General features: G+C 38.5%; 1 pseudogene; it reads right to left on the bottom strand.

The window, feature by feature from the left end:
• Window positions 1–2119: 2119 nt before the first annotated feature.
• On the bottom strand, window positions 2120–3490 carry LOC118847214 (annotated as a pseudogene).
• Window positions 3491–10971: the final 7481 nt, after the last annotated feature.

Genomic DNA, 10971 nt, shown 5'->3' on the forward strand with positions numbered 1-10971 from the left:
GAGCATCTTCTTCTTCATATTGGAGTTAGAGTACATTGGGTCCTACCTAGTCACATAGAAAGTCAGTGGGAGAGCAAAGAATCCAATTTGTCTCATCTTTTTATAAACATCTAGGCTAAAACATTAATGGAAACTTGTTCTGTTCACATGCCATCATGATGAATAGATTGTAGAGTATCCTCATTGATCTAAACAGTATCTGGAGGCAAGAAAACTACGCTATGAAGTAACTAAAAATTTTATTGGAGACATCAAAAAAGAATTTTGTCTTAGCTGAGATGACAGACTGGTAAATCAATTTATTTTATTTTACAGAGAACATGCTCCACTAAATTAATCTAAACATCTAAAGGCAGGAAAATTAATCCAGGAATAACAAATTCATTAATAGTTTTTGTAATTGCATTTCTATTTCTAAAGCTGACAGTAGAAGAGAAATTTTCTGCTCTAGTTTTAGCCATTAACTAATTAAAATTTGAATTGGCTTAAATAACCTAAGTTTATCAATAAGCTAGGATTGGTACTTTCCTGTTAACACCTCTAAGGAAGGGAGAGTGCATTACTTAAACAAATAAATAATATGCCTTTAGGATAGAAGTGTAGAAAGAAGCTCATTCTGCAATTCATCAATGGTTCTTTCCAACTATGGATTAGTATTTCCTGGCATCAGGGCTTTTGAGTACTTTTAAGAGAAAAGAACAATCATGTTGGTTTTTTTTGTGTCTATTTTTCCATCAGACTACTGTATCTTCTATCTTTCTTAAACTTTATTAAAAGCCATAAAAACTTGAGATAAAATGGACATGTATTTAGACATCAGCAGTAATATTATAATGCCATTTTCTCTACAGTGGCCTATTTTAGTATTGGAGAATTTTGTTTTTTTTTTCTTTTTCTTTCCAGGAACAGCTGGGTATTGCTGTGCATAAACAAGTTAATTAGAATTGATTTGGCTCTAACTAGGCCTCTCTGGACTTTAACATTTCAAGTAGAAGAGCAGACTTTTGCACAACTACTAAACTTCCAGACACTGCTTTGTCACTGATTCTTGGCTTTTGAAATCTAATGATTATGCTACAAAAGTTTGTAAGAAATAAAAATGCCTTGTATTTCATTGGAACAATTTGTGTCTTCAGAATACTTTAGCATCATTATCTCATTAAAAAATCTTTTTTTCCAATTACATGTAAAAACAATTTTTAACATTAAAAAAATTTTGAGCTCCAAATTTTTTCCCTCCCTCTCTCCTGTCCCCCCTCCCTGAGATGGCAACCAATTTAATATAGGTTATACATATGCAATCATATGAAACATTTCTGTATTGGTTATGTTGTGAAAGAAAACATAGCCCCCCCACCAAAAAAAAACTCACAAAAAATAGAGAAAGTGAAAAGTAGTATGCTTCAATATGCTTCAATACTCGGATTCCATCAGTTCTTTCTCTGGAGGTGGAACAGCTTTCATCATGAGTCCTTTGGATTTTCTTGGATTATTGTGCTGCTGAGAATAGCTAAATCAACCACAGTTGATCTTCATACAATATTGCTGTTACTTAAACAACGTTCACCTGGCTCTGTTCACTTTGCTTGGCATTAGTTCCTATAAGTATTTCTAGGTTTTTCTGAGAGCATGCTGTTCACCAGTTCTTATAGTGTAATGGTATTCCATTGCAATCCTTTGCCACAACTTGTTTAACCATTCCCCAATTGATGGGCATCCCCACAATTTTTAATTCTTTGCCACCACAAAAAGAGCTACTAAAAACATTCTTGTACAAATAGGTCCTTTTCCTTAAAAAAAAATCTCTTTGAGATGCAGACCTAGCAGTGGTATTGCTGGGGGAAGAGGTATGCACAGTTTTATAGCCCTTTGAGTAAAGTGGCAGGAGACATTCTTAACCAAATAAGAGATCGAGGCAATTACAAATGATAACTGATTACATGAAAGTGCACAAATTAATGAGTCTAGGATCAGAAGGGAGGTAGTTGGATGATTTAAAAATATATTCATCGAATTTCTTTAATAGAGGTTTGCTATCCAAATATATGGAAATAACTAACACATGTCTAACGAATAATGTGTGTGTGTGTGTGTGTGTGTGTGTGTGTGTGTGTGTGCATTACACCTCATTGTATTGCATCAGGGAGGGGGCATCCAGTGTAGGTTTGGTGAAGTTGGCTACCATGGTTGCAATGGAGATCTGCCAGCTGCCATCCTTGAGGAGAAAATCAGGCCCGTAGGCCAAAGCAGGCTGTATGACTCTTCCTGGGGTATATGTCAAGGTGGAATTTTCGTTTGACTTTGCCTGAGTCAACATCTCTCACAGAATGCAAGTTCACATCCTCATGCCACATCTTGGCATTCACTTCCAGTTCAAAGGAGCTCTTGTTATATGCCCAGAAGGCCCTTGGTGACCATTTGCATAGGGAAGTACTCCTTTAGCAGGTTTTGGCCCACATTATCATGGTTCTCCTCCACCTGATTCATGTGGTAGCGCATGTCCCAGGTATTGATCTAGTTGTTCAAATTCAGGGTCCACTTCTCACAATCTTTTTTTTCAACTCCACAATGATGGCTCGCTCTTCTTCTCCAAGAGGCTTCAGTTTCTGGGCCAGTTCATCTAGGAAAGTGGCGACTTCTTCACTTGTTTTGGCCATATTCATCTCTAGGATGTAGTCGCCATGAGTGTTAAATCCTAGGAGGCTGGACTTCTGAGTCCAGAGATCCATTAGCTCCTAGAAGACCTCACACTTCTCCTCCTTGCATATACAGTTGAAAGCCTCTTCAATCTTCATCTGGGTCTCATGAACATAATGCTTCTTTAGGAGAGGAAAGTAATGAGGGTACTTGAGAGTGACTTTCAAATTATCATCCTTGGTCTTTTCCAAGGAGTTCAGAAAGTCCTCAGGAATATCGCCCAGCTCTTCTTAGGTGAACCGTAAGAAGGTAGTGTCCTCATTCAGATTCTTGTTGAAGTTGATATGAAGGACACTTAGCTTCTTTTTAATGTTTTTTTAAAAATTTTTTTGAGTTTCTTCTGGGAGGTACAATCCATCCCATTTTCCAAGCTTAACTAACCAACCCAGGTATCTCTTGGTTTCTGGCCTCAGTGAGTCAGCTGAAACTTTCTCCTGCAGCCAGATAATCCTCTGGTACACATCCTGTCTCTTGCTTACTTCAACATCAAACTCAGAGAGCTTTTTGTCAGCGACAATACTGGCTTTTAGGATATCTTTGGAGTGGGGGAGACATGCTATGGGAAATGCAGAATGTTTCTTTGAACTGCATATTCCACTTCCCTAGCAACCAACTCCTTGAGAGTACTGTCATAGGATACTTCTTCAAACTTCTGCAATCCCACTTGATCATACATGTGCTGGGTTTTTTGAATGAGTTCATTGCTAAGATTTTCAATCTGCCCTGCTGTCAAGTCCTACCCTAAGTAGTTTGTTGCAGAGCATGGATTCACATTATCCAGGATTATCCACATTATCCACATTATCCTGTGTGGGGCCAGGTGGGGAAGGGGGAGGAGAAAGAGGGGGTGGTGGTGGTGGTAGGGTGGATGGTGGGTCCCAGGCTGCAGCCGCAGGTGACTTGCACGTGTGTTCCCTGTGACGTCTGCTGTTCCCTGAGCTCCTCCTCTGCAGACTCTCAAAAGTGTTTTTCTTGACTACTGCCTCCTCCAGTCCAGCCTCTCTTCTATCAACACCTCCTCCCCCTTCTCTTATTCTTTTCCCCTCCTAGTTTCTTATAGGGTAAGGTGTATGTTATTACCTCTTTGAGCCAATTCTAATAAGAATAAGGCAAACACACTCCCCTCTACCTCCCCATCTTCCCCTCCACTGCAAAAGCTCTTTGATGCTTCTTTTATGTGAGCTAATTTACTTTATTCTCCCTCTCTCTTTCCCCTTCTACCAGTGCATTCCTCTTTATCCTTAAATTTTATTTTGTTTTTTTTAGATAATCATCCCAAAATATTTAACTCACTGCCCTCTGTCACCATATATTCCTTCTAACTACCCTCATAATGAGAAAGTTCTTAGGTGTTAAAAATATATTTCCATGTGGGAACATAATTATTGAATTCCTTATGATTTCTCTTTCTTATTTACCTTTTTATGCTTCTCTTGAGCCTTGTATTTGAAAGTCAAATTTTCTATTCAGCTCTCATCTTTTCATTAGAAATGCTTGAAAGCTCTCTATTTCATTGAATATCCATTTTTTCCCCTTGAAGGATGATACTCAGTTTTGCTGGGTAGGTGATTCTTGGTTGTAATCCTACCACCTTTGCCCTCTGGAATATCATATCCCAAGCCCTCCTTTAATGTAGAAGCTGCTAAATCTTGTTATCTTGACTGTGGCTCCACACTATTTGAATTCTTCCTTTCTGGCTGCTTGCAATATCTTCTCCTTGACCTGAGAGTTTTGAAATTTGACTGTAAAATTTTTGGGAGTTTTCATTTGGGGAGCTCTTTCAGGAGGTGATTGGTGGATTCTTTCAATTTCTACTTAACCCTCTGGTTCAAGAATCTCAGGGTAGTTTTCCTTGAAAATTTTTGAGAGATGGTGTCTAAGCTCTTTTCTTCAATCATGGCTTTCAGGTAGTCCAATAATTCTTAAGTTATCTCTCCTTGATTTATTTTCCAGGTCAGTTGTTTTTCCAATGAAATCATTCATATTTTTTTCATTTTTAAAATTTTGTTTTATTGTTTCTTGATGTCTTATAAAGTCATTAGCTTTCACTTGCCCAATTCTAATTTTTAAGGAATTATTTTCTTCAGTGAGCATTTGTACCTCCTTTTCCATTTGGCCAATTCTACTTTTCGAGTTCTTTTCTTCAGTGATTTTTTGTATGTCTTTTGTCCACTTGATCAATTCTGCTTGTTAAGGAGTTCTCTTCATTGGATTTTTGTGTCTCTTTTACCATGTGACCTATTCTGTTTTTTAAGGTGTTATTTTCTTCAGTATTCTTTTTTGTGTTTCCTTTGCCAAGCTGTTGACTCTTTTATTCATGACTTTCTTGTACTTTTCTCATTTCTTTGCCCCAATTTCCCTTTCCCTCTCATATTTGATTTTTAAAATATTTTGAGCTCTTTCACAAATTCCTTTTGGGCCTCAGATCAATTCACACTTTTCTTTGAGACTTTGGATGCAGCAGTTTTGACTTAGTTCTCTTCTCCTGAGTTGTGTTTTGATCTTCCCTGTCACCATAGTAACATTCTATGGTCAGGATCTTTTGTTTGCTTGCTCATTTCCAGTCTATTTCTTAACTAACTTTATCTTTTCTTTCTTTGCTTGCTCATTTTCCAGTCTATTTCTTGACTAACTTTATGTGAAAGTTGTGCTTTGCTCCTGTGATGGAGGAAGCACTGTCCCAAGCTTTAGGTTTTTTTTGTGCAGCTGTTTTCCTGAGCTAGTTCTGGGTATCTGTAAGTTTTCAGTTTTTCCAAGGTCTAAGGACCTTCTGGTCTGTGATCTATTCTGTGGGAGACCACCATGGAACTCTGACCAGTGTCCTCTCTCCTCTGTGGCCCCAAGCTTTGGTACACTAGTGCTCCTTCTTGCCCCGGGATTGTGACCTAGGACTGTGACCAGGATCTGAGCATGAGCAATGCAAAGGAGTCCTGCCCCCAGTGCCAGCAACGGGACTCCTGCAATCTCCTTGTGACCGGTTGTAATTCCCTTTTACCATCTGTGGGCTGAGAGCTCCAGAAGCTGCTGTTGCTGGCACTGCTGATTCAGTTGCCCCCAAGGCCTGATGCTGCTTTGCTGGGACATGGCTCATGGTGGTGAGGTCTGTAGTGAACTGCACTCCATTCACACCCTGATGAGAAAGACTTTTTCTGCTGAACTTCTAAGTGATCTTGGGCTGGAAAACTGTTTTGCTTTGTCCTTTTATGGGTTCTGTCATTCCAGAATTTGTTTTGAGGTATTATTTAAAGCTGTTTGGAGAGGAATTTGGGAGAGCTCAGGGGAGTCCCTGCCTTTTCTCTGCCATCTTGGTTCTGCCTCTTCTCATTATTTAATTTTCACATGATCTCTATGATTCTCATTTTATAGATTGATAAATAAAAGCAAAGGAAAAAGACAGGTCTTAATCATGTTAAAAAAGAGACCATAAACAATATTTCTGGCCCTTAACTGTTCTATTTCACTATGTTTCTTCTCTAGAATTGGTAGAGCTTGTCTAGATACAAACTCATGTCTAAACCATTGGAATCTCTCTCTGCAAATTTTACTACTCTTTGATTATAGCTTGGAATTCTAACCTAAAATTTACAAGACTTTTCCACTCTTTGCCTTTCAATTCCTGTGGGTGGTATACTAGAAGCAGCAACTCCAGATATCAAACAAGTAGCCTCAACCCAATTATAGTGGTTATTGCAAAGGCAGTGACCCAGAGAATGGGTGCTGAACCACAGAATCATTTACTTACTTTACTTAGAATTAGAATTATATGGATTTGGATCAACTGAGATAATACTTGCAAACCTTAAAACACTATATAATGTAAGTTGTTGGTAATTATTTTTTATTATTGTTATTGGACTATTATTACTAAGTGGCAAGGAGGCTCATTGGAAGTGGGAATAGCAATGATACCTACCTTACAGGATTGTTGAGAAGATTAAAGGAAATAAGAGATATAAAGTACTTTGCAAATGTTAAGGTACTATAAAAATGTTAGCTACAACTACTAATATCATTACTATTATTATTTCATTTGTTTGCTCTTTTCTAAGCTAAATGAGGGCAGAGACCAGGTCTTAAACTTTGTGTTTCCCTAGCACTCAGCCCGGGGCATGCGCTAGGCATTTTATCTAGGGCACACGCTAGGAATGTTGAATAAATTAATAAAGACATTGATAAATCAGTACAAATGAGTTTTGTTGTCCACTTATAAAACAATAAATAAAATATGGGGTTTCAGCCATCTCAAAACCTGTATCTTAAGAGGAAAAAGAAATTGGAGAATCAAGCCAATTGTCTGAATAATATAAAGAAAAACCAAGACAAATAAAAATGAGGGTAATGTATTGTGGCAGAGGAAAACACACTTGCTTTGGAACTATAAGCCTTACACTCAGGTCCTGGTTTTGCTGCCTACTACTTGTGTAACCTTGCCAAGTCCCGAACTTCTCTGGCATCGGTTTACTTACTGGAGAAGGTTGGATTAAGTGAGTGATCTAGACAACTTCTTCCAGATCTTGAGCCTAGATTGACTATCCAGAAAATTATTTAACTATATGTAGTGACTGTGGACTCAGCTTCAGCTATTATATTACACTTTGCACTAAAGCTTAGTTTGAACCATATCATGTCTCTGGTCAATAAACTCTGGTGTTTATTAACTCCAGTATTAAATAGAATACAATTAAATACAAAAGCCTCAGTTTGCTTTTCAAAGCCCTTTGCAAACTGGCCCTTTCTATTTTTTTTCAGTTTTCTTACTCTTTACTCCCATTCAAATACTTTTTGATCCATTAACACCTGCCTTTTTTCTGTTCTCACATACCACTACATCTCTCCACTTTTTGCCTTTTCACTGACAGTTCATCATGTCTAAAATGCTGTCATTCTTCATATGCATTTGCTTCCTGGATGATTCACCTCCAGCCCCATTTTCTGCAAGGAACCTTTCCTGGGTCTCCTTTCCCATGCTCCCTCCACTATGTGTTCCTTTTGGGATTATTTTAAAGTATATATTTTGTACCTAGAAAGTTGTTTTCACATCACTCCCCAAAGAAAGGGAGCTTTTCTAGAGCAGAAGTCAGGGACCTTATTTTTCTTTTTCTTTGTATCCCCTATTCTTAGCGTTATGTTTCATAAATACTTATTGACCAAATGACTTGGTCCAGTTTGGAAAGGCATCATGGTGGAGTATAAGGTGCCCTGAGTGCTGAGTTGCCCTTGAGTAATTGACCAGTTGAGCCTGAGCACTTGATCACTTCTTTAGCTCAGCTCTCTTATCTATAAAATGTCTTACCTACCTCATGGTGCTGTTTGTAGGGATCAATTTATATTATGCAGATAAAGGACTGGCCATAAAGTGCTATATGAGTGAGAACTATGATTCTGACTAAAAGTAGGCTTACACTCGATAGCATAATTATTCATGAAAAATGCTTGAAGTATATTTTCTTTAGTATTTGAATAGAATAAATTAGGAAACTTTACCACACAAAAAACCTTTTTCTAGACTGAGAACAGGCAAGGACAATCTTAGTCCAAACAGTTAAGTAGAGGTTAATCTACCCTATCCTTGGCATCACAAATGGAAGTACCACCAGCTCCTGAATTTGTTTCTGGTTATATTCACTGTTAATATCAATGAATGGACCATACTTATCATTAGCTGGCATCCTTAAAGAGTTTCGTAGTTTCACTCCTTGCCCCCATTTTGAGGCTCTCCTCTTCCTCAGTGTTACTGTTGTTCAGCCAAACTGACATTCTTGCTGTTATTCATACCTGCTGTACCTTTATGCTGGCTCTCTTGCATGTCTGGAATCCATTCCCTCTTTACCATGCTTGAGTCTGTGAGGTTTTCAGATCTACCATACCATTCAAATATCATCTCCTGTGTCACCTTATGATCTTCCCTGATCTGTTAGTACCACCCCCTTCCCTCATCTGTTAGAACCACCGCCTTTCTAATTGCCTTGTATCGATTTCATATGTCTTTTCTATATACTTGTAAGTGTACATGTTGGCTCTTCTGATAGAATGTAAGCTTCTCAAGAAAGGCAGCTAGGTGGTGCAGTGGATAGAGTGCTGGGCCTGGAGTCAGGAAAACTCATCTTCTTGAGTTCAAATCTGATCTCAGACACTTAGGTCACACAATGTGACCCTGGGCAAGTCACTTAACCCTACTTGCTCCAGTTTCCTCATCTGTAAAATGAGATGTAGAAGGAAATGGCAAACTGCTGCAGTATCTTCACCAAGAAAACCCCCAATGGTCATGAAGAGTCAGACATAACTGAATAACAACAAAAATCTTCTTAAGGGCAAGGACTAATTTTTTTTGTCTTTGTTTCTCCAGCACAGTGCTCAGCACGTAAGACTTGCTTAAGAAACACTTGTTGATTGGTTGCCTTTTAGAGCATCCAATCTACCTTTATTATAATAGGAACAATCTCATGGTTAACAAAATGACTAGTAAACAGTGTAGAAAGCCTAACTTGGTGTAGCTTAAAACAGTATAGCAGAAAAAGACTGGTCTCCAATGGTTGTTCCTTGAACAAGACACTTTATCTCCTGATTCTAGGTATTTCCACTTCCTGTCCTTCATGCATAGAACTCGCTCTCTCTCCTCATCTCTTTCTGCTGACTTCCTTGGCTTCCTTCAAGTCTCAGCTAATTTGTAAAGTACAGTTGTCCTGATCCATATCTGGCCACTGGACCCAGATGGCTCCAGAGGAGACAGTGAGGCTGGTGATGGCACAGCCCTGCCTGCTTCACTTGAATGCAATTCACTTGCAAGTCATGACATCATCTTTCCAATGTCCTGGTCCTCTTTGAGAATGAAGGACAAATAACAACAGCAACAATTTGTAAAGCACTTAGCATGGTACCTAGCATAAAGTAGGTGCTTAGTAAATGCTTCTCTTTTAAGGGAGGCCGCACGCCATCCTGGGAAATATACCAGATTTGTTGTCAAAGAGCCTGGATTTGAATCTTAAATCTAAAACTTCATACCTGTATGACCCTGAATGGGTCATTTCCTTGCTCTAGGCCTCATTCTCTTCATCTTTAAAATGAAATCATTAATCTAGATGATTTCTAAGGCACCTTCCAGCTCTAGATCTACATGAACGATAAATAGCTTTTTGGGTATTTTCATGTCAGGGGTTCTGCCCAGGCCCAGAGCTGGAACATGAAGGTAGGCGAGGTAGATAGTCACCCTTTAGCTCAACTAACTGGGAGATATAAGGAGCAACACTAATATTATATTTTAAAAATAAGTTAATATGTTTTAATGCAATCCAATTAGGCTCTACTCTCTCCATCCTGATTGTGGTCGTTTATTGAATTATGGATTTTTCCCCTAACTTTTAAAATAACTTTAGTAATTGGTTTATAGTCTTCTTTTCCAGCCAAGCCCTTGCCATAATACTTCATGTCAACAACACTTCTGGCCACTGATCACACAATTCCTTATCCTCTTCCACTTCCTCATTTGACTCAACTAAACACCAATATACTCATACCTCAGACCCCACCATCTTCTTCTAATTTCACCACCTCTAATAGCTGGAACTTTGAACTTGTATTATCATCTACATTCCATGGTTGTTGTATGGATTAAATAATGTAAAGTCTTTAGCACAGTGCCTGGAAATATAGTAGGTGCTATATAAAGATTATTATCCATAACCTTCTTCTACTTCTGACAACTTCATGCATACATTATTTTGCTCTTTTCATGACCTTTGGTTCCTTGGATTATTTCTCTGCTTTCAACCCATCTCCTTCCCTCTGGCTTCACTTGCCTATTTACCCTTAATCTCACGGTTTTCCAATTTATTGATTTAGTGGTTATTACCTAAGAATCCCTGTCTCCTAACTTTTACTACTTCCTTCAGTCTCAGAATCCTTATCCTTTAGTAACCTTCACCATCTCAGTTCTTTGGTCCTCCAAGACCAGGGGTGGGGAACCTGCAGCCTCGAGGTCACATGCAGTCTTCTAGGTTCTTGGGTGGGGACTTTTGACTGAGTCCAAGTTTTACAGAACAAATCCTTTTTTTAAGGGGATTTATTCTGTGAAGCTTGGATTCAGTTGAAATGCCACACTTGAGGACTTAGAAGGCCACATGTGGCCTCCAGGCTAAAAGTTCCGCCCCCCTGTCCAAGATTATTGAATCTTGAGGGGAAAAGTCATTAAACTGAACTGATTTCACTGACCACAAATTTATGTTACATAATAAAATGAGATAATGTTTATAAAGTGTTTTGCAAATCTTAAATCAC

This window comes from Trichosurus vulpecula, chromosome 4, assembly GCF_011100635.1.
Source record: "Trichosurus vulpecula isolate mTriVul1 chromosome 4, mTriVul1.pri, whole genome shotgun sequence".
NCBI classification, from domain to species: domain Eukaryota; kingdom Metazoa; phylum Chordata; class Mammalia; order Diprotodontia; family Phalangeridae; genus Trichosurus; species Trichosurus vulpecula.